Genomic DNA, 24,089 nt, shown 5'->3' with positions numbered 1-24,089 from the left:
AAACACACACGCTCTTTTACCAGCATTCATGTGACTAATATCACGGGCCTCTTTTTAAATTTCCCTTTTGTGCACAGGGATCAAGATGTAAAAACATTCTTTAATATGCTACAGCAACATTAATGGATCCAGACTGTAACAGGGTGACATATTTACATTCAGAAAGATTGGAAGTAATGGCAAATTGGCTCTGATGTCACCTATAATTGTTGCCTTTTAGAGGAGACATACCTAAGTCTATCATCTCTATGTAGAGGGAAATGGCTTCCTGGAAACAAAAATAAATATCCCTCTTTTCCAAAAGGGAGCTGACACTAATCAAGAAGCATCTGAAAATAGGTCATGCAGGGGCAATAATTATTCCTTGACTAACAGCAGGCAATTCCAGGTTTTCTTTACATATAGAAGGACTAAATTTAAGGTGTCAGTGAAACTTAGCAGTACAAGTGTTGTCTGAAGTCAGTGATATTCTTTTGGAATTTAAAATCACTAAATAATTTGCCTGAAGTCACATCTCAAGTCCTTGGTAATGTTTGGTGCAAAAGGCAAATAATTCAAATTAGAATCAGAGCAGTGAAAACCCACCCAAAGCGAAGACCTGAGGACGCAGCCCCCAACACCCCCACCCCCATCACCCAACACTAACTGTAAACTTAGTGAGTTGAGACTCAGATCCACTTTAGGCTCTTCTCTTGGAACAAGCCTTTCTCACAGAAGAGTAAGAAAAAACTTAGTTCCTGATATCACCTGTTTTTACAATCCTACAATACTTCTCAGTTTAGGTGAGAGGACCCTTCATGAAGATGCTTGAAATAAAAGCACTTAAAAAATACACATGACAGGAACAAGTTCATAAAATGTTGAATTCATGCAGGCATTAAGGTTTTATTTATATAAAAAATTTCTGCTTGCCAACAGCTGCTCCCTGTCAACATCTATTCTAGATCATTTTACTATAAGAGATAACATCATCATCTAGATAAAATACTTTTTATAAACAATAGACATTTCATGACCTTAGGTGGAAAACCAGGCGACAAATTTTTTCTTCATAGTCCCCTAGTGTGAAAATTAGATGTTCTTTTACACCAGGGAAAATGTGAAAAAAAATTCCCCTTAATAATTAGAGCACGTGATCCCATGGGTACACACTTTGTTCTACTGGTTTGATGGGATATGCTTCTCAATTCCCACAAAATTGATTTACTAAACCAAAACTAAAATCTCAATGCCTCTAAAACACAAGTAAAAGTCTAAAATTGATCAGTAAGCAAAAAAAAAAAAAAAAGAAAGAAAGAAAGAAAGTAAAGCAGAAAAGAATTCCTATGAATGTCAAAAATCACGTAATTATGTGATATGCCAGTAGGAATGTCCCCAAACATCTATGAAAAGAGATCCACGAAACTGTTCTTTTTATTCCCAGATGAAAAGCAGACTTGAAATAGTAAATAGTTCCGAGAGTGATGGTTGTATAGCATCAAGTTCAATGCTAGGGCTGCAGGTCAAATTTGATTACCTTTCTTATCTCTGCCTTCCTTTACCAGTTGTCTTCTTCTAGCTTAGTGATTTGTTAGTACTTTATTTTTTCAAATATATTGCTCCATCTTGCAGGACAAGCACAAGGTTAATCTTTCTATGGATAACAACTGTTCTAGATGTGTAAATCAAGTATTGTCAAAAGCAAATAAAGCATTTTGGAAAATCAAGAGACTAATTCATAGGGTGTGAATGGGGGTGGGGTGGGGAATGGGAGGAATGTTGATTTTTTTTTCTTCTTCTTGAGAGTTCCCTTCTAAAAGAAAAATGTTAGATTATTGCAAAGAATACATTCTTTGGCAGCATTCTCTCTTTCCTCCATTAAAAAGAAAGTTTTACATATAATAACTTACAGAGTACATAAATGTCCTTGGAGGATAAGTGAATCCTACTTTATTTGGGGTAGGAGGGAGGGAAAGTGTCCACGATTTGCTTGCTTTCTTTGACCTTTTCCATAACTCTCTCTTCTACCCATCAGACAGGCTCTATCAAAGATGCTGAAGTAGATTAAATTTCCTTTTTCCTTTCCACAGGTTAATGACATTTGCTGTGAGGGTCAGGAGATTACCAGAGAACTGTGAACTGGAGGCAGGGAGCAGGAAAGCTGTATCCCAGGAATAATTTCCTCCACTTCTCTGACAAGAGAACTGTGAAAGTTCTCATTATTTGTCTATATAAACAACACTGCCCACCCACCTGGCATTTTCTCAGAGAGGCAGGCTTCTGATAGCCTTCTTTCTAGTTTCTATAGTGAACAAATTTAAGTCCTGTTTCAAGTCACCTTGAAGTGCAATACATTCTATTTATACCCAAATGTACATTGCTAAAAAGAAAAAAAAAAAAAAAAAAGGTTTTCAGATCATTTTTTTCATCACTTCTCTAAATATTCTATTTCCCAGATTCATCACCCACCTACTTATTCCTCAGTCTTCGCACCAAATAAATCCTGACAGTCTTCCAAATCCAAACACACCCTCAAAGGATGAAAAATCACTGATAACATTCTTTGGAATGTTCAAAAACTGAGAGAAATGTCTAATAAAGCCACCCTAAAAATAAGGCCATGACACTAGAGCCAGCTCTTGCCAGAATGGTATTGATTATGCAAGAAGGACATTTCAAAGCTAATCAAGACACCGTTTCCCCTCAACACACACACACACAAATCAAGACCTTTCAAATAAGACAAATCAATAGTGTCCCAAGGTAGAAACAAGGAGGAAGAGAAAAAAAATTCTTCAAGTCAGTTCTTTGGAGAGAGATTATCCAAGTCTCCCTTTCACTTCCCATTCCACAGTGACTTCTCTCACTAAATTATTATGAAGTATATGCCTTCTGTTTCTATTGTATTCCTGGATCTTTATGTGCACCAACCATCCCAATGACAGGAGCTCTCCCCCATAGCCCTTTCTAATTTTCTCTCTGTGTATGGTGTTATTTTAGGAAACAGAGTATGAGGAATTTTCACGCTTCTTAAAAAATAAGCATGTTTCATGCCATCCTTCTTATGGATTCTGCAATAGATGAATTGGTTCCAAATGGTTGGGTTTTCACTCCCATTAACTAACACTAAGGCAATGCTCTGCGGATTATTCAGCATTCAGAATCACACAGGTCCAGAGGGAAAATAAAGGGCAGGATATATGAACCTTGACTCTTGAATGAGTTGAGGTGCCTGGAGTCACCGACATTCCAGAAAGTAGAGTTGAAGAATGGTATTCCTTAGGTAATTATGATCTCAGCCGGTTCTAATGGAGCGATAATAGTTTGGCAGATCCTATGGGTGGTGTGAATTTCAGAGTCCTTACAAATTTCAGGGAAAGAAAGTTATTCTTTTACCTCAGGAAAAAAAGAATAATTGACCTATTGGGAATAGGAGAAAATTGACTACAGTTCCTTCAGCACTAGGGTCCCTTGTCATTTAGAAAACAATGATTGGATTACAGGGTGGATTAGCATAATTTAGTGGCAAAAGCACTTGCAACCATTTATCTTCTGGACAAATGGCTACTGAACCATATTTCTTCAATTCCTTCCCTTCTATCTATCTCGATTTGGTAGAGGAAAAATAAAAAGAGATGGGAAACCAAAAGGGCATAATGTAACTCTAAATACAAAACCACATGGCATGGTAAATGTCCCACTGTGCACTGTGAGTGAGGATACCAAGTCCTGGATAGTATTACCAGAAACACAAAGTGGAAAGGAAAGTACTCACTGGACCTGCAGATTTCATGTAGCTAACAAGGTCATCTTGAATAATTATGAATTTCCACTTTGAACTAATTTAATAAATGATTTATCTTAGGGTTTTAATGGATCCTTTATAAACACACACACACTAATATATACACACTTTTTTTTTTTAAGTCAAATACTACAGAAATGATTTTAAATTTTTAAAAATTGTCCTCATCTCCATTCTAGGCTTCCCAGATGGCATTAGTGGTAAAAAGCCCACCTGCCAAAGCAGGAGACATAGAGATGTGGGTTCAATCCCTGGGTCAGGAAGATCCCTGGAGAAGGGCATGGTAACCCAATCCAGTGTTTTTGTCTGGAGAATCCCATGGACAGAAGAGCCTGGTGGGCTATAGTCCATGGGGTTGCAAAGAGCTGGACACACAACTGAAGTGACTCAGCATGTAGGCATCTCCATTCTGGGTGTCCATTCCAGGGACTGTTTCCCAGAGACAGTCATCTTAATCTTGTCATTTTTAGTTATTTAACTCTAAATAACTAGAGTTAAATAACATTATTTTGTTATTAACTCAAAATAATGTTACACTGAAATTATTAATTTTGGCGGGGGGGCATTCTTCTTCAGCTTGAAGTTGAGGATTTAGTTAAGGAAACACTGAAAACCAACCCAAATGTGGATTAAAATGACATGTAAAATGATATTTACTGCAGAGCTAAGCAGGATGCCAAGACTGTATTTCTCTCTTCACAGGTCCAAAGTCACACACAACCTTTGTGCCATTCAAAGGAGGAGGAACATATGAACTAAGCATTCAGTTAAATGAATGAACTCTTCTTAAAAATCATTAAATCTAAGAAATCATTTCACATTGGAGTTTGCTCCTTATTTGTACCATTACTTGTAACATTTTTGTTGCATTCATTTTGCTTTATTCTTTCCTGAGTTTTATACTTGCCTTTTTTTTTTAAGGGAAAATAGAAAACTCATATAGTTTTTTATCCATGAAACATGACCTTCTGTGTGAAGTCTCTCCTGGCTCCCCAGTGTGAGGTCAGTAATTCATACCTTTAAGCTCCTGTAACACAAAATTTGTCTGTAGTTCTACTTTAGTAAAAGACCAGTTGGAAACAGAGTGTCTATTCTATTGCATTATAATTATACATTTAAGTCTATGTCTACTGGAGAAGACTCTTAAGAGTCTTCTCAGACTGCAAGGAGATCCAACCAGTCAATCCTAAAGGAAATCAGTCCTGAATATTCATTGGAAGGACTGATGTGGAAGCTAAAACTCCAATACTTTGGCTACCTGATGCGAAGAGCTGACTCACTGGAAAAGACCCTGATGCTGGGAGAGATTGAAGGCAGGAGGAGAAGGGGACGACAGGGGATAAGATAGATGGATGGCATCACCGACACGATGGACATGAGTTTGAGTAGGCTCTGGGAATTGGTGGTGGACAGGGAGACTTGGCATGCTGCAGTCCATGGGGTCACAAAGAGTTGGACACAACTGAGCAACTGAACTGAACTGACTGCTGGAACAGACTATGAATTCTTTAAAAAGAACAAGTCATACTATTTTTCTGTGCTTTACCTCTTGCACACAGCCCAGCACTTAGTATTTTTTGTTGTTGTTGTTGTATGAATAAATGAACATAGTCTATAAACATGTGCCTCTCAAGGGACTGATGCTCACTCATCTAACCCTCTCATCTCCATCCTCCTTATTTCTAGATTTGTTTTAGAACATTTAAAATCAGAGAATATTCTAAGTTTTAATTGTTTTCTTAAGAATTCCAGGAGAATATAGCCATGTTATCCTCTGACCTTGAAAATTAAACAAGAACCACCACAAAGAAGTTGGCATTCTCCTCCTTTACATCCTCCATTTATAAATCACTTTTCAAAATATTTTTTAGGAAGCTGAAACAGAAAGCATCAGAAAGGCTTGAATTCATCTTACCGCCTTTTAATCCCATTTATAAAGACAGAATTAAACACAATGATATAAAATATATACATTTAAAGATATGGTATGTGAAAATATGAAGACATAGACCAACTCTGATGCTAGAGAAAAGGGATTAATTGCCTCTTTGCCAAGATGATCAGATTTCAAAGTAACCTATGATTAGAAGTTTCTGAGGGGCTTTCCTAAATCTGTCTCATTTTATGTTACCACAGTAATTTCCTGTTATGGTAGAGCACTTAGGGATAATATTCACAAAAAAAGTTTTTATATAGACTTTGCAAATGTCCTCTCATTTATTGAAAGTATTTAGTTTTAGTTTTAGGCTGCATGTCAGTTAGGGGGTTAGATCATTTTTTGAGCTACTGTCAATCATCACAGCCAAAGTTTGTTTGCCAACCCCAAAGTCATCTTAACTTCAGCCACCCAAATCTTAAAAAAAGAATTTGACAGTGTGGTGTTTCATGACACCCTGTGACAGACTTCACCACACTCTCCTCTGTGGCTCCTGCTATCCTCCCCAGACCATTGTTACCTGAGTACATTATATGCTTGGCTGGTAACACACATCTCTTTTTGAACTTATCATCCCCTCGAAGACAAGGCTGTATGTTTATAATCTGAGTACCACCATATAATAGGCATCAAATACATATTTGCAGAATAAATGAAGAAATCTTTCATATGGATATCTTCTTTAAAACAGTTACCCAGTAAGTCATTATACAGACACTCCAAAACTGCTTTGGGCCCTAATTTTGCCTCTAATTAAACAATTAATTTTATTAAGAAACACATTTTCTAACAATCAAAGCATGAGATTTCATGTAGCTGGGGAGATTGTAGGACTGTAGAGCACATTATTACCTAGTGCCAGCATTCAGGCATGTCTGGAATTGTTTGATGAATGGGTAAAACAGAGCTGATGAATGTTTATTTGTATGGACCTGAGGTTACTCTGAGGGTGAAAAAATGATCTCAGAAGAAAAATAAACTAGACATTTAACTTTGCTTCTTGGAAATATGTTTCCTTCAAAACAAAAAAAAAGAGAGAGAGATTATAGGTAAACACTCACAGGGGTGGGGTGACTTTTTCTAAACTTTTCAAAGAAGTAGGATGTAGGAGATGCTACTTTCAGAGTCAGTAACAGAGACATTACTTTACCAACAAAGGTCCTTCTAGTCAAAGCTATGGTTTTTCCAGTAGTCATGTATGGATGTGAGAGTTGGACTATAAAGAAAGCTGAGAGCAAAAGAATTGATGCTTTTAAACTGTGGTGTTGGAGAAGACTCTTGAGAGTCCCTTGGACTGCAAGGAAATCAAAAGTCAGTCCTGAATATTCATTGGAAGGACTGATGTTGAAGCTAAAACTCCAATACTTTGGCCACCTGATGCGAAGAGCTGACTCACTGGAAAAGACCCTGATGCTGGGAAAGATTGAAGACAGGAGGAGAAGGGGACGACAGAGGATGAGATGGTTGGATGGTATCACTGACTTGACGGACAAGAGTTTGAGCAAGCTCTGGGAGTTGGTGATGGACAGGGAAGCCTGGTGTGCTGCAGTCCCTGGGGTCACAAAGCGTAAGACACGACTGAGTAATTGAACTGAACTGAACAAAATGAAACAATGAGGAAGAATGAGCCATTCCTCTTCAGACCATCACACAGTCCTGCCTCCATAGTCAGGGGGTCCTCCCGTGTACAAAAGTCCCTCCAGGTCCCCTGTTGTTTGTTTGTGGAGCGGGCGGGTGGCAGGGGGAAAGCCTTTGGTCTCCTTTGCCTTCTCTGACTTTCAAAGAGCAAGCTCAGGCAGTTAAGGATTAAGAATCACAGAACTCCTGTGCTGTGTGCTTAGTCGCTCAGTCATGTCCGACTCTCTGTGACCCCATGGACTGTAGCCCACCAGGCTTCTCTGTCCAAGAGATTTCTCCAGGCAAGAATACTGGAGTGGGTTGCCATGCCCTCCTCCAGGGCATCATCCATCTAAGCCACCAAGGAAGCCCCACAGGACTCCTAGTTCCTCCTGAAAGGATATACATAAATATTCAATACAAATTCTTGAGTTGTTCCACGAAAATTAAGATTTTTCACTCAGGTGAAGAATGGTGACTATATGTTGACCTCAAGCACACAGACCGCAGACTGACTGGAACCAAATATTTGAGATTCCAGAGACATTACCCTGTACCTTGCAACCAACCAATCAGAAAAATTCTACAAGCTGATGACACATCCTATGACCCTCTCTCCTAACAGTGTCTTTAAAAATCCTTGCCTGGGGGACTTCCCCAGCCATCCAGTAGACTACAGACTTCCACTGCACTGGGCAACAGTTTGACCCCTGGTAGTGGAAAATAAGATCCCACATACTGTGCCTTGTGGCCAATAATAAATAAATTTTTTTTTAAGTCACTGGGGACTTTGGGTCTTTTGAGCATGAACTGCCCATCCTCCTTGCTTGGCTCTTGTAATAAAACTTTCTTCGCTCCAAACTCTGATATTTCATTTGTTTGGCCTCACTGTGCGTAGGAACATGAACTTGGATTCAACAACAAGGGCACCCAAGTGTGGTGGGAGGGAGCCATATGCCTGAGGAGCAGGGAACACTATGGTGCCTGGAGTTGGAGAGTAGCGTGCATGCTCAGTTGCTAAATTGTGTTGGACTCATCGTGACCCCATGGACTGTAGACCGCCAGATACCTCTGTCCATGGATTTTCCAGGCAAGAATACTGGAGTGTGCTGCCATGTCTTCCTCTAAGGGATCTTCCCGACCCAGGGATTGAACCTGCATCTCCCGACTGGCAGGTGGATTCTTTACCACTGAGCCACCTGGAAGCCCCTGGAGAGTAGCATGAAATGATGCTGTGACCACAAGAGGTTACGATGCCCAATAGAGCTTTGGCATTGTCAGTTAAGAAAGCATGTCTGTGACCATGTGTGAAATGGACCTTGAGGACTCCCAGATAGGCTTAGAGAGAGCTCATTTTTAAGAGGTGAAAGATGTAGGTAGAGTCAGAAGTCAGTGAAATTTCTATTATCTATTCAATCACTGTTTATTGACTACTGATTATGTTCTAACCTTTGTGCTGGCCTTGGGTTATTGCTGCTAAAGTGACTTCGTCTGCACCCCCCAGATGGGATGGCCTGAGAAAACCCTGGTTGCCATAAAATTAAAGTAGCTGCTCACAACAGCAAAATGTAAATGTAAAACTGAAATGGGGAAAATATGACCAGTATATATGAAGGAATGCAGATTTCAATAACAGAATATCAAGTTTTCTCTCATCTGGGTGGCAAACATTTTCAACATCAATAACATCAAGTGTTGACATGATGAAAGAGGTACTCATACAACTTAGGTTTGAAATGGAAATGAGTGCAATTTTTGAAGGCAACTTGGCAATATATATCACTGTAGAAATTAACACTTTTTTTCTTTCATTGAGAAATAAACGCATGCATGTTCATGAAAACACCAACACAAGGCTTGGCTTTGTGATAAATACAGTGAAAAAATAGTAACAATCAAAATGTTGAGCAATGTGGAATGGCTAAATCAAATATGATTCATCCATAAAACAAAGAACTATACAACAATTTCGAAGAACAAAGTAATCTAGAATGCATCAATATAGAAAAGCTTCTTGATACATTGTTGCTTGTACAGAATACAAATTCTACATAAGGACATTATTTATGAGAGAGAAAAATAGAGCAAAGAGGTTAGAAGTATCAACCTGGATATTAATCTTGGCTCTGCTGAAACAGAAAAAGACCCTGTGGGGCAGCCCAGAATATGCTTGTTTGGCTCAGTGATTGCTTTTGAGGTGATTATTTTGAGAAACAGAAGCGTCTCTGAAATTACCCTTTTGTAAGAGACATTTACATTTACAAAGGAAATTTCCACTTTTTTCATTCTTTAAATTGAAGTATAGTTGATTTACAGTGTTGTGTTAGTTCCTATACAGCAAAGTGATTTAAATATATACATATTCTTTTGCATATTCATTTCCATTATGGTCTATCACAGGATACTGAATATTATTCCCTGTGCTGTACAGTAGGGCCATGTTGTTTAGGTATTTTATATACAGTAATGTGCATGAAATCTCCATTTTTTAAGGAAAATGACGACTCTCAATCACAGGAGAGTCTTCTCACTGGAGAATGACACCAACTGAAATCTGCATAACAACTTTATCCGTATTTATCCTTGCTTTCCCTGGTAACCTCCCATAACTGTACCTACAAACCACATACACACACACACCCCATATACTTTTGTCATTAAGGACAGTATTCAAACTAACGCCTTAGGCCACGTAAGATAGTTACTCATTTTTCCCTGAGTGTCTCCTGTGTATACATGATATTCATATTTTAAAAAACTTCTTTTTGCTTTTCTCTCATTAATCCTTTTTAACATTTACTTACTTGGCTGCGTGAGGTTTTAGTTGCTGCGTGTGGGATCTTTCGTTGTGGCACACAGACTCTCGAGCTGTGGCTCACTGGCTCAGTACTTGCAGCTCAAGGGCTTAGTTGCAGCATAGCATGTGGGATCTTAGTTCCCCAACCAGGGATCAAACTCTCATCCCCTGCATTGCAAGGCAGATTCTTAACCCCTGGACCATGAGGGAAGTCCCTAGTCTGTCTTTTTATTACAGGAGGTCACAGCCAAGAATTCATAAGAGTAGAAGGAAAATTATTTTTCGTCCCCTAGAAATATAATGGAAAAGGCAATGGCACCCCACTCCAGTACTCTTGCCTGGAAAATCCCATGGGCGGAGGAGCCTGGTAGGCTGCAGTCCATGGGGTCACTAAGAGTGGGACACGACTGAGCGACTTCACTTTCACTTTTCGCTTTCATGCATTGGAGAAGGAGATGGCAACCCACTCCAGTGTTCTTGCCTGGAGAATCCCAGGGACGGGGGAGCCTGGTGGGCTGCCGTCTACGGGGTTGCACAGAGTTGGACACGACTGAAGCAACTTAGCAGCAGCAGCAGAAATATAATAGACTCTATGACCAAAACTCTTTAGTGTCATTACCTGGACTCGATAAACCACTGAATAGTGTTATTTCTAGAGTAATAGAATTCATGATTTCTAAACAAAAAAATATTAAGAATATGTCCCAGGAATACCTCAATAATCATCTAAAAACTGCCATAAATTATTCAAAAGGAAGAGTACCTTTATTCATACACACACATACATACATATATATAGCATTTAGATTTTATATGATTTCCTATCACTTTATGCTCCCATTCTAACGGTTATTTGTTTGTTTTCTTTTGCTTAATTTCCCTTTCCTTTTCATGGAATGTTGTGAGCTTTGTAAAGCTCTGTGTAAATATTAAACATGAACTGCAAGCTTATAATCTTAGTTTCTATTGAAAGAATGATAGTAACTCCATGCTGTCAACTCAAGACCTGACAACAAATGGCTCCATGAAATAAGCCGAGGCCTCTGTAAAGAAAAGCAGCTTTCAGTGCCAAGGAGTTAGCATCAACTGCCATCTCGGTCTCCATGAGTCTCAGACAAGCTGCTTAACAAGATCAGATAAAGGGAATTTGAAAAACCAAACTTAGGAAAATGTTCTGTTGAAAGAGCTGGAAGCAGGGTGAGTGATGGAGCCCTCTAACTCAATCCCTATCAGAGACAAGCAGAGATAAAGAAGTAGACTTTGGAGTCCCCGTCCCCTCACACTTCAGCCCCATTCTGCCCATGCCTTGCCTCCTGGCTGCCTCAGCCCTTTTTAATCGACCTCTCACCCTCTTCGCCACTGTCAGGGAACTAAAACAATCCTACCAGCAAAAGACTTCTCCCTTAGCAACGTAGAGGAGAGAGAATGCAATGTATTATGAATTTGCCCACAGAAAACAGTGGACAGAGTCTAGGCAGATTTTCATACAAGTTTATTCAGAAAAATGAATGAGAGAAAAATTAAAAAAAATTTTTTTTTACTTGATATTACCTTCTGTATGACTATGTGAAAGTCAAAGAGTTAGTCAGTCATGTCTGACTCTTTGCAATTCTCTGGACTGTCGTCTGCCAGGCTCCTCTGTCCATGGGATTCTCCAGGCAAGAATACTGGAGTGGGTTGCCCTTTCCTACTGTGGGTTGCCATTTCCTACTCCAGGGGATCTTCCCCACCCAGGGATTGAACCTGGGTCTCCTGCATTGCAAGCGGAACTTTTACTGCTGAGCCAGAGAAACCAATTTGACTATGAAGAGCTTCTAAATTAATCTCAGAGGCATGTATTTATAGTTCTAAGCAGTGTTAGAAGACCCAAGACCTTGCACGCACTGTAAAATCAAAAGCCTGAGTTTCTATAAACACAGGGTCTATATGTATTGGAGAAGACACCCTAAGGAGGAGAGGGTGGGAGAGGCGGCTGCCTCCCTCCTCCTGATGAAACTCAGAGAGCTTGATCATCCCGCCTTGAGATTTGAAAGCTTACCTTACAACACAAAGGGGAAAATCCTGATTCATGTGTCAAAACCTTAGATGATTCACTATCTGGGGCCTCTCTTGTCAAATGCAATTTTTAAGGCTTTGTCTGTAATATCAAACAAAATCTTGCCTTTGGGGCTGATAAGATGAGAACTGTCTTCATTCTTTTTCTGGATTTGACTGAAGTGGGCGAAGAAATGAAGTTTCTATCAGGTTGCCTTGCGGGGTGGAGTGTGGTGGGGGGAGCTGTTCACCAGCCTTCAAGGTCAAACCCTGGGCTCCAGAGGGGCTCACAAAAGCCCTCTCTGCTTGACTCATTCTGGAGATTGGAGAGGAGGAGCAGACAGGTTGGGGCTCTGGAGCTGTGAGCACTTAGGGGATATTTCCACTCCCCACTTGTCTGCCCCCACCACCAAGGCCACCTCTACCCCTGTCCTGGCTTCCATCTCCCACCCCTCTCAGGGCAACGCAGAGGGATGGGCTTTAAGTGGAACAATCTTAAGAACAATCCCCAATAAAGCAGCTGATTCTCAGAGACACTGCTAATATCGCAGGCAACTTAACCCAGGTATTTGGAGTCACTTTTTTCAAATCCCCATTTAGGAGGTAACAAAGGCTTCCCTGGTGGCTCCGACAGTAAAGCGTCTGCCTGCAATGCAGGAGACCTGGGTTCGATCCCTGAATTGGGAAGATCCCCTGGAGAAGGAAATGGCAACCCACTCCAGTACTCTTGCCTGGAAAATTCCATGGACGGAGGAGCCTGGTAGGCTACAGTCCACGGGGTCGCAAAGAGTCGGACACAACTGAGCAACTTCACTACTTAAAGCTTTGCTACCAAGCTCCAAGGCTGCCAGAAAAAGCAACTCCCAGATATTTAAGGTTTATAATGAGACTTCAAAGCCACAGCCCCGGGCTTGGTCCACCTCATCCTTGGCACCAATAAATGAACTATCCCTTTGCCCTGTTCTGTTGACAGCCGCATTTTTCCGATCTGACTTTCCCCATTCTGGACAGCATTATCCTTTCAGATTCAGGGCCAGGCCCCTGACGACTGGACTTGTGACAAGCAGATTACAAAGCTGGTTTATCCAGGCATTGTATTTCTGAGGCTCTTTCTGCAGCCAACGTGGTGGCAGCAGCAGGGAGCAATAATTGCTTATTTGCGGCGCTGACCTTTTCAACTGGACGGCACCTCAGCTCTAGTGCCACCGTGATGTCTCTCTTCTTTAATTACCGGGTGCTGGCAGGGGAAGGAGTGCCCGGTGGCACTGAGTACAGCTGTGTCTAGTGCCAGGACCTGTCTCACTCTGCTTCTCAAAGCCGCAACTGAAGAACATAGCTATCTGCTTTATTCACTGTTTTTATACTCGGATTTTTAACAGGAATTTAAGTCACTGGGATCAGAAGTGCATGAGGAAATAACGTCAGCACATTTATCTGGGGGTCATTCATTTCAGACGAAACTGGACAAATTGGCAGCAGGTGGAAGAGATTCAGAGAAATCTATTTTGCTGTTTAATCAACAAACCTTGCAGTTTGGGTGGAGGGTCCTATTGGTGGCAGCCCAACTAACCTCATCTGTTCATTTGCTTACTGCCTCTTGGCTGTGCAAATTCATTACAAAACTAATCTCGTGTAAGCAAGATGGTACTGGTTCCATCAACAAAAATTTCCAGGAAAATTCATGGATTGTTGGCACTTTTACAAGGACTGTGTGGGACCAGAATGAGCTTGAAAAAAGGAAAGAGAAAAATATGAGTGAAACATTAGCTGAACTGGTCAAAGTCCTGTGATACTGTCTGCAGGTTGGAATGAAGGGATGAAGACAGGCAGCAGCCGTGTGACGCAGTGAAGGGGCAGCAAGGTGAGAACTGTCACGTAGACTTTATGCTCTGGTTCACGTACGCTGGTTCATCTCTCCGCTACCAAGACCTAACATCCAAATATGTGCTGAGAGTGTGGCAGAGTGGAGATGAGAGGAGACATGTCCCCAGGCCCATCAGCCAACCAAACTCAAATGGAAAATTGACCACTTATTAATGCAAAAAGGAGAGAGACCCAGGAAGGAAACAGAATTCTGAGCAAGGAACAAGGCAATTCTAGTAATGATCAGAGCCCTACAACAGGACAATCACACCTGGGCTGCATTTCTCAATAATCGTAGATAGTAATTTTATTTTCCTTTATTTATTTCACCAACAACCTGATGTTTAAACATGAAGCATCCAGTGAACAGTCCCTGCCCGGCCCCCTCAGCCCCTGCATCTTTCCCATTAATCCTTTACCAATCTGTCTCATAAAATGTTTTTTAAAAACACACATATATTCTAAAGTACAAATGTGTTAGTCATTGTAGGGTTTAAACTATGTATATTTTACATTTAAAAAATACATATATGATTATATATATGTGTGTGTGTATATATATATGGTAAAAGTCTCAGAAACTTATTAAGATTGTTCAAGGGATTGCAGTCAACCCTCCACACACACACAGAAGTCGCCCAGTCGTGTCCGACTCTTTGAGATCCCATGGATTGTAGCCCACCAGGCTCCTCGGTACATGGGATTTTCCAGGCATGAATACTGGAGTGGGTTGCCATTTCCTTCTCCAGGGGATCTCCTGACCCAGGAATCGAACCTGGGTCTTCCGCATTGTAGGCAGACACTTTACCATCTGAGCCACCAGGGAAGTCCATCAAAAACACAGAAGAGTAGTAGTAAGTTTCAAAAGGATGTCAGTTGAGATCTTTTATAGATGAAATCTACTTCCTAGAAGTCAACTCGCCAATTATATGCACACTCATCTTAAAAAGCTACCACAAGAAAAAGATGAAAATTTAAGGAGAAATTTAACTTTAAAAAGAATGACTGTATTGTGAGGATGACAAGCAATAGTGTTAGGTATGGTTGTGATTCTACCTACACGGCTGGTACCATCACCATTTGAAGGATGCTATCATGCTTGCGTGGCAGGGGAAGGAAGAATTAAGAAGACTTCTTCCCAGGTGAAGACCACAGATCAGGAACCTAGGTCTGGCTCTATGCCTCTCCAGTGACTCTTTCTGTGATCAAGTTTTCTCTTTTCTCAGCTATAGTAATGTTTGAGTTCTAGCTTACCATGATCATTGCAATGTTAGCTCTATGCAAAAGATCTTCAGAGAATTATGTAAAGGGTATTACTTTTAAATCCCTATCAGGCACTTGATACTGATATCAACTAGCCAGAACTTGGAGACAGAGTAAGATTCTTAATAGATTTTCTTTTTGTCATAGAAGAAAAGCATTTTTCTGTGTGATTCTATGAATAAACCAGTTAAATCCACCCTTAGAGACAAATGGGTGGCTACCATGATACCTAGTAATGTGATGATGCCCTTATAAGAGAAATGATGGAATTTCCTGGATTTCTCATACCACATCACTGAAATGTGTTTTGAATTGCTCAGCTAAACCTTAATTCCATTGCCTTTACTTAAAGGGGCATATGCTATGGCCAATTCTCACTCTAAAAACCCCACTGACTTCAGAGGGAGATTTTTCTGAGTAAAGATGACAGGATACAATTCCATGCAGGCTGAGCGACTGTCTATCATTTTTATTACATGAGGCTGAAAATGTCTTCCAGCCGTACAGACCCCAAGGGACCACATGGTGCTGAAATTATCCATCTGTTTGGCTGTTTGCATCCTTGTCCATCTGACTCCACAAGGGACCAGAGTTGCTCACCTGCTATTGACCACAAAGGCATAATTTCTGTGCCTTACATTACTGACCAAGGAATGCATTTTCCAGCTGTGAAAAATACAAACACATTAAAGTACAAGGTGATTTTCAGAAGCAGAACAACAGAGGCATCCAGGTAGAGCTGACTGATCTTTATCAAGGCAAAGAATTTATCTGCATAACCAAAACTAAACCCCAAAATAATCCATCGTGTAGTGAACTCAAATGTCTTTTCAGTGTCAATCTCAATTATTGGTTGGGGGCTGGAGAGAAATATCAAAAGGGAGATGAAAGGAGGAGTGGAGTGGTGAGCTTAATTTTGCTAATATTCTTTCTGGCTTTTTCAAAATAACAAAATATTTCACATCTAGATTTTTAGTAAGCCAAGTCCTTAGCATAGTCACTATTCCACACATAAAAATTTTGGAGATGTTATTCGATTCATATTCTGGCTATAGGACTTCATAGAATTAGAAGAATGAAAAAAACCCACAATTTTCAATAAGTACAATTTTGGCTTTGTTCCCTAGAGTCTCCTCACTAAGGAATCTGAAAGTTACAGATTTTTTTATCCCCAGTGAAATACACAGGCAAAATGTAAAAACCCATTTTAAGAGAGAATGGGTACCAAAAAGCTAATGAGGAGACAACATAACATGTTGTTTTTCTCTTTTTTTCCTAACATTGATTTGGTGCTTCATCTTTATGTACTAAAAGAAACATGACAGAGAAACAAATGTCCTTCTATTGTTTACATTTGAGGTTTACAGAAAGAGCAATCAGCAGATTTTCTGTAAGATCCATCTATCTGTCACTGTGTTTTATTGGATACGGCTGCAGCTGAATCAAAAAGAGGAAAAAAAGAAAGACGTGAAAGTGACAAAGATGGTTATAAAAATAGAAAAAAAGAGTGAAATCTCTGGAGTATAAGAGCGGTCCAAATACAGCTGTGAGCAATATTCCCTCTGTTTTTATAAAGTGTGAGCATGCACCCTCAACACATGAAAAACAAATTATAAAGACCAAGCATGAAAGAACAGATTTGGGTATTGTATTCAGATGGGATTCACAATGGAAGTTTATCAGACACATTTCACATTATGTCCAGTTGGAACTGTGCCACATAGCAATGAAGTAAGCCTCACCAAGCCCCCTCCCCCAACACACACACACACACACACACACACACACAAATAGTGTCAATCAGTTCTACTCACCCACAGAGCAAAGTCAAAACTCAACTTGCCATTTAATAACCCCCATAATCTGGCTGCAACTTTTCTGTAACCTAATTCTCCTTGCTCTCTCTCTGGCCCACGAAAAGTAATTCCTGCACAAGTGACTCCCGTTTTCTCTTTCGTCATAGTGCTCAAGTTCCCCCCTTATTCTGATGGTATTCCAACATCCCATTTCCACCATCCTTCCTTTTTCTGTCTTGCCCCTCTTTCAAGATCTTGCTTTCCACTTAGACACCACCACCTCATGGCAACAACCGTAATCATACCTCAGATTTAGGTATCACCACCAAAAATTGGCATGAAAACCCAAAAGGTCACTGGCCAGAAATCAATAAAATATTTGCAACCAGTAACTTACTTCAAGGAGATACAATTATTTTGTCTTTTCTTGCGGCTTCTGTGGGTCAAGAATTCAACTGGGGTGGGGGTGGGGTGGCAACGTCTCTTGTGTGGTAGGTTTAGAACAGCAGGGAGCTGGACTGTCCAGACTCCCTCTCTGTGTAGTCTCACAGCCCTTCCATGAACTCTATCTGGGCTGATTTAGAATTCCTTATAGGAGGAATTCTTACCTCGAGACTGAAAGCTCCAAGAGCAGGTATTCCAACAAGTAAGGCAAAATTTAAATCACCTTGTATGATCTAGCCTCAGAATTCATCTAAGAGCACTTGCCTCATGCTCACTAGTCAAAACAGTCACCCAGTCCTGCCTGATGCCAAGAGGAAGACATCAGTTCAGTTCAGTCACTCAGTCATGTCTTATTCTTTGCAACCCCATGGACTGCAGCATGGCAGGCTTCCCTGTCCATCACCAACTCCCGGAGCTTGCTCAAACTCACGTCCATCGAGTCAGTGATGCCATCGAAACATCTCATCCTCTGTCATCCCCTTCTCCTCCTGCCTTCAATCTTTCCCAGCATCAGGGTCTTCATCAGGAAGACACAGACTTCAACTTTTGTTGGCAAAAACATCAAAGTCACCTTGTAGGAAAAGCACTTGAGATACGTGAAATATTTTTGTGGCCATTCTTTAAAAAATGCAGTGGGCCACAAGAGATTAGAAAAGGAGGAATTTCTGGATCCTACCATTTCCCTACAAAATACAGAGTTTCAGGTAAATATTCAAATACTGCATTTTTATATAGTTTTTAAACTAAGGAGGTTTTTAAAAAGTTGCATTTTAAATGATTCATATGTTTGCATGTTACAAATTCTTTCCAAAGATACTAAAATATGCTTACTGATGAACAGAGTGGAGTGAATCTGGTCCTACACTTCACTGTATCTATCTTATAAAACACAAGAAATATTTGTCCTGTAGACACTGGGACAACATAACTAGCAAACGATCAAAGCACAGGTACATCCTCCTTTAGATTCCAGGCAGTACTAGGCCAAGGGTGATTCAGTCAGTGAAGGCCTGGTCCTAGACCCAACCATCTTCATCACTGTCTAGTTTGCTGTCAGCAGATAAGCATGACCTAAAACATAATGTTCCCTGGTGGTATATTTCACAGAGTTTAAACAGTAACATAGTCTTGAATCTGATAATGGTGCTCCTGAAGTGTAATCTTTCATAACCCTATCGAAGCTATTACTTACGTAGTCACATTCAGGCTCAGTGCTGCCATCAAAATACAGTCCATACTTCAAAACGTACTTCTGAAATAACTCACACTTATACCTTGGATTTCTCTTACTCCATGAAGAGGATAAGTAGTCTTATGAGGATAAGTAGCTGGATTTCTAAATAATTCTTTCCCTTTTCACTTCCTTCATTTATACCCTACAACACTCCCAGAGTCCCTTCCTCCAACCTCTAACAATTCTTCTGGCTTGAAATGAATCTCTCATATCCTTATATCCCACTCTTTTTCCTCCAAATCTGGAACAGTAACACTCTGCTAAGGCCACACCCTTTCCCCATCTGAAGTCTCTTCATTACCAGCACTCCTTGTTCATATTTCTTTCCCAAATTGTTCTTTTAAAGCTATGTTTGAATAACAGTCTCCATGTCATCACGGCATTTCCCATTATCAAGGAAGAGTCCATACTTCAGGTATCCTTAATGGATAAGTTAAGGGCCTCAGCGTCACTTCTCAGACTTCATATGTATACGAATCTCCCAGGAATCCCCCTACATTCTGATCCAATGGGTGCAGCCTGAGCCCAAGGCTCTGCATTCCCAACCAGCACCCAGGAATATGTCAAAGCCGCTGCTCTGGGAACCATACTACCATAACCAGGTCCCTTTTTTATCTTCTTATTTTCAGTTATTTAGATTTATAATTGCTTGGTTTGAACTCTTTCCAGTCAGCTGGGGATTTGGGAATGTATGAGGTAAACAAAGACGAGAAGGACAATCCGGTGACCTGAGTCAGCAAAAGCAACGTCAGTGGTGGCAATGGGAGTGAAAAGGCGACAGACCAGTGCCAGGCAGATGAGTGGCAGGCAGGCGTGAGTGGCAGCAGATGGAGCATCCTTCCCTGAAGTTGCAAACCCACCACCAACCTGTCCACCCCACCATACTCTCCTCCTTCCTCTGAGTCTTGAACGTCACCCCTCAGAGGAGCCCCACCCTGTGTTCTCACCTGCTCAAGAATGAATTATTACTTCATGACTAAGCAGGGTTGGGAGCAGCAAGTTGAGAAGAACTGAACAGATACCAAGAGGTTGGATAAAGCATTGCATCCTCATCTAGGAGGTAGGGAGCCAGGAGAGAGCAGGGTACCTACAGGATCTTCAAGAAAGAAGAGAAAAAAAACACCCATAGCAATATCTGAAAGATGTCCAAAACAAGATTCCTTGATTTCCAGATCAACTTCCTTGATCTGGCTCAGGCTTGAGCTCCTGGTACATTTCTTTCTTTTATAATTAACTATAGCTGGATGAACATGAGACACGTATGGAAATCTTAGTGAGCTGTTTGGTCGTGTTTATTTTGGTTTCATTTGTAATCCCAGATTAGGTCGTTTCCTCTGTAAAACTGTATGTGAACGTGAGGGGAGAAGGGCCTTTATCTGATTGCTACTAAGGACACAGGTGTAAGGAGAACTTTGTTTTAAAAACTTACAAGGATGACTGAGCTCTTAGATCAAACAATGTGAACCTTCTAAGGTGACTAAAGAGAAACCCACATAGTCACAGTCCACCTTTAAAGCTCTTGAGGTTTCTCAATTTCTTTGTTTGAGCCTCAGAAAACGTCTGTGTTCCTAAGCCACTAGAGACACAAACAAAACAGATGTGCTATTTCTTTATTTCACATTTCTTCCATGCCACACCCAGTCTGTCACTGTCTCCACTCTCCCTTCTGGGAGGGGATTAATGGATTTCAGCAGAACTTTCTGTGGGCCTTGGAGGAGGTGACTGCCCGCTTCATCTGCCCTGTGTGTGTGACTGTAAAAGCACTTGGACCACGTGACCCAGCATTGCCAGGAACATCCCCTTCCCACCCCACCATGAATCTTGAGGCAAGATCACCACTTCTCCTGATCCCTTGAGATTAGTGGAACAAGAATTATTTTCTTTTTTCAAGGTTATTAATTTATATTTATTATAAAACATTGACTCTAGTCCCTATGTTGCACAATCTATCCTTATAGCTTATTTTATACATAATAGTTTGTACCTCTTAATCCCCTACCTCTATCTTGCCCCTCCCCCACTTTCTTCTCCCCAGTGGTACCCCCTAATTTGTATCTGTGAGTATTTTCCAGTGAAACTCCTGGCTCAGAGCCCACTCTAAAATCATGGTAGCCGTTTATTAACATTAAACATTAATCCTTTCCAAATAGGGTGTGATGAGGATAAAACTACCTGCAGTAATGCCCTGAAGTGTGGACACTGCCATGCATTCATCTCTCCTGCCCTGTGGGACACACTGCATGGAACTCTGGAAGTTGCCATGCACGTGTCTGACTACATGAAGGCTGTTCTTGGGCATTCCTACCAGAGGAGCTGACTGATTTCTGCTAATGAGTTAAAAGGTTAAAAAAAAAAAAAAAATTCTTATTTTAGGCAGCTACTGTGATTTAACCACTTTTCAGAGACTAAGCCTTTATAAAAATCTTTTAATGATTCCTATTCCATCATGTATTTTCATTTTCTACTTTTAACTATAGAGAAAACTCCAGTTAAGTGAAATATTTTAATATTTATTCATCGAGGAGAATATATTTATGTAATGTCCATGCTTGCTACCACAGGTACTTGGGCCATAAGAGTTCACTTTGATAACAGGACAATGTGTATCAGATTTTAAAAAAAAGTTCATTTGCAACAGGATGAAAAATGAATAAAACACCACAGTGGGACAATTCACCATATTTCCCTCCCCTACCACATTTTCTAAACCCCCCATACCACATTTGGACCCAAGATTTTAAAGAGAGTGAATTTTTGCATTCTGGACATTCCTTTGTTTGGGAAAGCAAAGATAATGAATATAATGGGAAGAAGATGGGAAACATTCCTTCCCTATTCTTCTCTATTTCCTACCGTCAGCTCCAAGGACAGGCCCTGATTTGTTTATCTGAAATAAAACACACACACACACACACACACACGCCCTTCCATCATGTCTCAGTTCCCATGACAAGAGCCAGACTTACTTTCTTCATAGCAATGATTACCATCATGGTTTCTTTTTATTTACTAGAAAGATGAACTGTCTGAAGTGAAGTACGTTAGTGTGTTAATCACCCCAGCACCTAGAGTAACTAATCCACCTTTCCACTGCAGTGGGTTCCTCACTGGTCAGGCTAGCTCAGAGGCAGTCCCACACCTGCAGGCCCTTCTCAGCCAGCTGCTATCTTGGACCGCCCAGAATCCAGCGCCAGGAGTGGGTGATTCACAGAGAAACTGAGCATTGCTCTCCTTGATGGACCAGAAAGTGAGAGAAAGCTTGGCCAAATTTGCACATATATACTTCTCTAAAACTTGGGAGTCAAGTGCTACAGTGACTTCCTTCAGAGGTAAATGAATACATTGACTTGGGAAGCAATTAATCAGCTTCATAAAACATGTGGAAAACAATTACATAAAATGATAAAAGCATATCTGAAAGGTATTTTTACTTAAAGTAAAATTTAAGGGCTTTTTACTGAGAGGATTTTTTTTCTTCTGATGATTATAGTCTAAAGGAAAATCAATTCAATGAAATTTATTCTATTTTTTTCTTTCAGTATCATTTGATGATGAAGGCTGTCTAATGTGAACTAAAATATTGCCTGCCATATCAGTAAACAAAAGACGTTGTAGCCATCATATTACAGCCACCTGGATGGAGCACCCTGAGGAGACTCAGAATGAGAACACAGAGGATACTGGCCCCAGGTAGCTGAGATGCACATCAAAGGAATGATTTCAAGGAGCCTAGGCTCTGGCATCTTCCCATACACAGAAAAGCTCTAAAATTCCTTAACTTGAGATATCTGGTTTTCTTTATTAACAGTAATCTTTTGATGTTCCAACTACCTGGTCTTTGTGGTCAAAATGCCTGTATATCCTGGCCACTCCCCCTTGCCTTTTCAGAACAGCCTCTCAGAATTCTCTGAGATGCTGTGTCCTGGGCTTAAGTCCTCAGTCTTGTCCACCAAATAAAACATAACTCTCAACGTTCATGTTGTGCATTTTATTTTTCGTTGACAATAACATACTTAAAAGAATTTCAGAGAATAACATAGAAATTTATACAGTTGCATCCTAGATTTAGCAGATATTATTACTCTTTCCATTTAGCAGATATTATTACTCTTTCCAAATCTTTTTATTGAGAAATAAAGTACGATGTCTTCATAACGGAAATTAATAAAAAGATTTGGTGTACCAGAAATATCAGTTTGAGTATTACTGTGACCCAGAGGTTGGAAGGATTTCTGTGAAACAATTTCAAATGTTACTAAGTCAAACTGATGCAGGTTCACTAGAAATAAAATAAAGATAGGCATGTTAACTCACAGAGAAGGCAATGGCACCCCACTCCAGCACTCTTGCCTGGAAAATCCCATGGGCAGAGGAGCCTGGTGGGCCATAGTCCACGGGGTCACTAAAAGTCGGACACGACTAAGCGACTTCACTTTCACTTTTCACTTTCATACATTGGAGAAGGAAATGGCAACCCACTCCAGTGTTCTTGCCTGGAGAATCCCAGGGACGGGGGAGCCTGGTGGGCTGCCGTCTATGGAGTCGCACAGAATCAGACACGACTGAAGCGACTTAGCAGCAGCAGCAGCAGCATGCTAACTCAAAATGCTTTTGAGGTTAATATGTAGCTAGCAGTCATATATCCAGGTGGTGGATCTGAGGTCTCACCTATCTCCCTATAGATTTTGAAATAAAAGTAAATTATGTCAATTCCCTAAATGGTAATTCTCCTCTAAAGCACCATTCCTTCTATTTATGGTTTAGTATGTGGGCAGCTATACCCTGAAGGAGGTAAAATGGAGCTTTCCTAATTGAGAGTGACACTTAAAAATGAGGGGAAAAGTAAATTCCAAAAAAGGAAAGAGAAAATTTAGGAACATTCTTTTCTTAATTGAAGAACTAAAGTAGTAAAAACTTTCAGTCATTTTCCTTCTCTACCCTTGCAAATATATATATATGTAATCAAGTAATGGTTTCTTGGTACTGGCCACAGGAAACACCTGATATATAAGATTATCTTTTCTGTAAAAGAGCTTTGTCAGAAGCAGAGCTGAATTAAGGGCAGACTAGGCAGCTTGCTGGCCTGGGCACCACTTTGCAGGAGGTAATCACAGGGTCATGGAAATGTCACAGGATAGAGAAACTTGTATGAACCACATTGCTCCTTATGGACAGAGAAGTTATGTGTTTGGACAAAACACTTGGGGTGGGGCTGAGACCTCCTGAGAGCATTATTGGAGTCTGACTTCCAAGAAGAGTGGGCCAGGCAGCCTCAAGCACAGCCTTCTTGAGTGGAGTATTCAAGTCTTAGAAGAGCCGGC

At 40.5% G+C, this 24,089-nt stretch overlaps 2 long non-coding RNA genes across 3 annotated transcripts in view; one reads left to right on the top strand and one right to left on the bottom strand.

Annotated features, from left to right (window-relative positions):
* The window catches only part of LOC133251004 (uncharacterized), a 250,186-nt gene that overhangs the window by 197,776 nt on the left and 28,321 nt on the right, over positions 1-24,089 (bottom strand). The window lies entirely within an intron of this gene.
* On the top strand, positions 13,283-22,743 carry LOC133251991 (uncharacterized). The gene is made up of 2 exons (XR_009737787.1): positions 13,283-14,029; positions 22,308-22,743. It is a non-coding gene; the product is annotated as an uncharacterized LOC133251991 (long non-coding RNA).

The sequence above is a fragment of the Bos javanicus genome, chromosome 7, assembly GCF_032452875.1.
Source record: "Bos javanicus breed banteng chromosome 7, ARS-OSU_banteng_1.0, whole genome shotgun sequence".
Lineage (NCBI taxonomy): Eukaryota > Metazoa > Chordata > Mammalia > Artiodactyla > Bovidae > Bos > Bos javanicus.
This window is presented reverse-complemented; position numbering and strand designations above follow the sequence as displayed.